This window comes from Nomascus leucogenys, chromosome 21, assembly GCF_006542625.1.
Source record: "Nomascus leucogenys isolate Asia chromosome 21, Asia_NLE_v1, whole genome shotgun sequence".
Lineage (NCBI taxonomy): Eukaryota > Metazoa > Chordata > Mammalia > Primates > Hylobatidae > Nomascus > Nomascus leucogenys.
In genome coordinates, this window is record NC_044401.1 from 48859947 (window position 1) to 48864877 (window position 4931).

Here is a 4931-nt window from a genome sequence, read left to right on the forward strand (position 1 = left end):
CTGAGGGAGTGGGCAGGCAGTTAAAGAAGCAGAAGACAGGAGTGTAGACAACTCTTCTCAGAAGTTCCTAAGAGGAGTCTGCAGGAGATCTCTATTCTGCTAAGCCATCTACCTTAGGTGTGCTGCATTTCTGCCGCCAGCGCTGGTTGTCTTGGCTTTCCCACCTCCCCCTTAAGCTCTTGAAAGAATTCCATGGGGATGGATTCATTGTTGAATCTAGTAATTTCTCCCTTTGCCTCAATCTATTTGTCCACTCAGCATCATCAAACACTATTAACCACCCATCTCTACCTCTGGTCCAAGATAACACTGTGGTAATTTTTTTTTTGTTTCCAAGTCTAAGTGTTTAATTATTATTCATATATTTCACAGAAAAATGAATGTAGCAAATGGGTCAAGATTGTATCAAAAAACAAAAAATCCTGGATTTTACGGGTCACTCTATTTGTACTTGGGAGCAGGGCTGTCCCAATATCAGGCGCAGCAGCTGCACTTCCCTGATGCCCCTTTGCAGATGCAGCCCTGGGCACATTTGGCACAGCACACGGGGCAGCAGGAGCAGCAGCTCTTCTTTCAGGAGGTGCATTTGCACTCTTTGCACTTGCAGGAGCCAGCACAGGCACAGGAGACACCAGCGGCGCAGGAGCAGTTGGGGTCCATTGCAACCCGAGGCGAGACTAGAGTTCCCAAGCGAGAAGGGAAGAAGCAGTGGTGCACGTGGAAGGCGTAGTCAACACATTAAACATAGATGCCAATTCCTTGACATTATCTCCCTTTGATCCCTCCCCTTGAGTCTGGACAGGTTTTTGACCATTTCTATCATGGTGGTGGAAATTATGCTATGTGACATTCAAGTCTAGGTCACAAAGGTCATGCAGCTTCTGCCTTGCATGATGCCTTCTAATTCATTTGTACCATTGCATGTATCAATAGCTGTATCCCTTTTATTGCTGTATAGTGTTCCATTGCATGGATAAACCACCATGTGTTCATCCATTCATCAGTTGACAGAAAATTGTGTTGCTTTCAGTCTTGGGCAGTATGAATAAAGCATCTCTAACTGTTCTCATATAGGTCTTTGTGCGGACATACGTTTTCATCTGGAATTTGCCCTCTCTTCTCTCTCCTTTTCCCCATCCTGCTGCCTGACATGCAGATATGATGGCAGAACTCTAGCTGCCATCTTGAGCCATGGGATGAAGACCTTCATCTAGGATGGCAGAGTGTTGAGCTGGGAAGAGCCTGGGTCCCTAGCACTCTGCAAATCCACAGCAGCCGTGGATTGTCCACCTATGGACTTCTCAAAAATAAGAAATACATTCCCATCATATTTAAACCACCATTATTTTGAGATTGTCTATTACTTGCAGAAAATCTAATTTTAACTAATATACCATTGGGAAAACTCCTTTTGGGGAGATGGTATAAGCTTAAGTTACATGGAGTCAGTTTGCATTGCTTGCAAACAAGAACCCCAACTGAAAGCTTTCCTGTGATGGTAGAGAAGATGCACATCTTCTTTGCCTGATGTGGTCTTGTCTGTTCTTGGCAAATAGATCCAAAGCAGTCAATTCATGACCATGAACATGCTGAGGATTGTAAGAGGAAGATGAATGGCACCTGGCCCCATTTATGGCTCCATTCCTGCTGGCATTTGTGAGCCACTAACCTATCCAAACTTGGAGCTGCCCAATCCTCTGGGCTTCATGTTATGTGAGAAAATAATTACCATTGACAAAGGCTTATAGTTGATCATCTATTACATGCAATGGACAGAAACCAACGAACACATTCCCTCTCTTAACACCTTCTCATAGCACTCAAGGACTTTACTATCTGCATCCCCCACCTTTGCAGGTTCATGTTGGCTTCTATCTTTGTCCACTTTCCTGACTACAAAGTTCTTTCATGTACTTTGTCTCATGAAATTCTCCCAAGACCCCTCTAACTTAGGATTTTTTTTTAATCCCCATTTTATGGGTGGGGAAATCAAGGCAAGGCAAAGTGAAGACTCAACCAAGATGCCCCGACTAGTAAGTGGCAGAGCCTCTGCTCACTTCACCTAGGCCTGTTAACACCACATCTTGAGTTCTAATCATGACTCTAAGCTGCCTTTCTCATGAACCTATGCCCCAGTATAGGCCTTATTTTTGCCCCCCACACTGTGCGTACCCTCAAACATTGCTGAGAAAAGCCCTTTCCTCATCTCCACTTTCACAAATCTCCTCTATCCTGAATTCAGTGTAGGCTCAAACATCACTTCAAAAATAAGACAGTACCAGATGTCCTTGGCCTCAGTGATTGGATCATTGGTGATCACATGACACACACTAGACCAATTAGAGTAAATTCTAGGACTTTTGCTGGAATCACCGGAAAATTTAAAAGTCTTTTTTTCCCACAAAGTAGCTCAACTGGAGGGACAAGAGCCTGAGAGTACCGGGAATTTCTGTGCCACCTTGTAAGAAGCCCACGTAGAGGAAAGTAGAGACAGTAATGGAAAGAGACTGGTTTTATTGTCTCTGTCTAGTGCCTTATAATTCCCAGTTACATCAGCCATACCAACTTGTTTTTGCCTGTATATTTGGGTTGCAATTCTGTCATTTGAAGTCAATAGTTCAGACTAACAAAAGCCCCTAATTTACAACACCTTCCTTCGTTCATTTAGTTTTTTTTTTTTTTTCAACAAATGTTATGAAGCATTTATCATGCACCAAGTGCTAGCCATGGTCTATTAAACAGATACAGTCTCTGACTTCCTCAGATTCACAGCCTCATGGAGAAGACAGACATCAACCAAGAGGAAGCACAAATTAACGTATAATGAGACAAAGTGGAAAGTGTTCTGAAGTGGCCATTCCATACAAGTACCTGGAGAACCTGCGCTAAATTGGAAGCAGAGGCAAGGCCACATCCTGGTCTTGATCCAGGATCTGGCCAGATCCCAGGCACATTGGAGGGGCATATTTAGTATTCTGAGCTTCATCCTAAGAGCCATGAGAAGTACTGCTGTGGGAAGATGTTTTTAAAATTATCAATTTTTTGCCCAAAGACTTCCTTCAAGCCCTCTTTTACCTCCTCCCCTATTCAGGTCATCAGGTCATTTCTGTACTCATTGCCTCAGGGAGGGACATGTCAAAGCAGGAAGCAGAGGGAAAAAATGAGTCTCTTCATGGCTTTGGCTTATTCCCTCCTCAAGAAGCAGTCTGCTGAGGAGCAGCCCAGAGCTGGCAGGGCAGCTCTTCTCCACAAGAGTATCTGGAGACCCAGGTTCCTTCCATCTTGTTGCTCTACCGTCCTCGGGTTTTGTCTCTGTCTAGCCCCTGGTGGCACAATGATCACCTCCATGTTTGCCCTCCAGCCCAGGGGAAGGAGAATGAGGACTCCAGAGGAAACAGCTTGTTGGGGCTCATCATTTCTCCTGGAATCTCATTGGCCCAAGCTTAATCACATGACCATGCTGATTACAAAGAGGCTGGGAAATGTGGTCTCTAGCTGGGTGGCCATGTACATAACTAAAATTTGGAGTGTCTTATTACTTGTTAATATTTTTTGTTGAGGTATAATTCACTTACCATAAATTCACCTTAAAAACTTCCGTGTTTCAGTCATTTTGAGTATATCCAGATTTTGCAACCATCACTCCTATCTAATACCACTGTTCTAATTTCAGAATATTTTTATCACCCCATAAAGAATCTCTGTGCCCCTTAGCAGTCACTCCTCACTCACCCTAACCCCCAACCTCTGGAAAGCTCTCATCTACATTCTGTCTCTATGGGTTTGCCTTTGCTGGACATTTCATGTAAATGCAATTATACATGCAGCCTTCTGTGTCTGGCTTCTTTCATGTAACATATTTTATGGTTTATCTATGGCATAGCATACATCAGTGCTTCACTCTTCACTCCTTTTTTTTTTTCAGTAACGATGTTGGCATGGCTGTTTTTGTTTCTGCTCAGCCCCAGCCTGGTCCTCACCATCTCCTTCCACCTGCCCATTAACTCCTGAAAGTTCCTCTGCGAGGAGATCCACAAGGACCTGCTAGTGATGGGTGCGTACGAGATCTCCAACCAGTCTGGGGGTGCTGGCAGCCTGCACAGCCACCTCAATGTCACAGATTCTGCTGGCCACATTCTCTACTCCAAAGAGGATGCAACCAAAGGGAAATTCACCTTTATCCTGGAAGATTATGACATGTTTGAAGTGTGATTTGAGAGCAAGGAAGCAGGATGGATACCTGGTCAATTTGTAATCCTAGACATGAAGCACGGAGTAGAGGCAAAGAAGAAATTACAAGGAGATTACAAAAGTCAAGAAGCTTAAACCATTATAGATGGAGCTGCAATGCCTAGAAGACCTGTCAGAATCTACTGTTAATGATTTTGCTACGTGAAGAAGAGAGAGGAGATGTGTGATACCAGTGAATTAACAAACACTTGAGCCCTGTACTTCAGTGTCTCTTTAATGTTCTGCTTCATTGGACTAGCCACCTGGCAGGTTTTCTACCTGTGTTGCTTCTTCAAGGCCAAGATGTTGATTGAGTAATGAACGAAGTGCACTTTCCTCCCACCTTGTATCTCAGGCAGCAGAACATCACTGGGCATCCTACCAACAGCACCATCAAGATGCACTGGAGCCCTCTTGCCAGAACTGATCTCTTGGTGGGGGAGGACATGGGTACCACCTACCCAACAAGTCAATGAGAGATTTCTTTTTAGCAGGTAGCATTTGGACTGGTTTTGCAACAATAGGACTAGTATTAGAGTTACCTATGACCAAAAATAAGGGTTACCAATATAATGCCAAAGCCAGGATTTGTACTGGGTTTCCTTGTGCGATCTGTTTGAACCAAGTTTTCTTTCCTTCTCCCGCTTTCTCGGCAGCTTGGGTTTCCACTCTAGTTCTTTTACCCAGATTGATATGGCCAT

General features: G+C 44.0%; 2 pseudogenes; one reads left to right on the plus strand and one right to left on the minus strand.

Annotated features, from left to right (window-relative positions):
* Positions 1–474: 474 nt before the first annotated feature.
* LOC105738800 lies at positions 475–660 on the minus strand (annotated as a pseudogene).
* A 3270-nt stretch (positions 661–3930) lies between these two features.
* On the plus strand, positions 3931–4548 carry LOC100587023 (annotated as a pseudogene).
* The last annotated feature ends 383 nt before the right edge of the window (positions 4549–4931 follow it).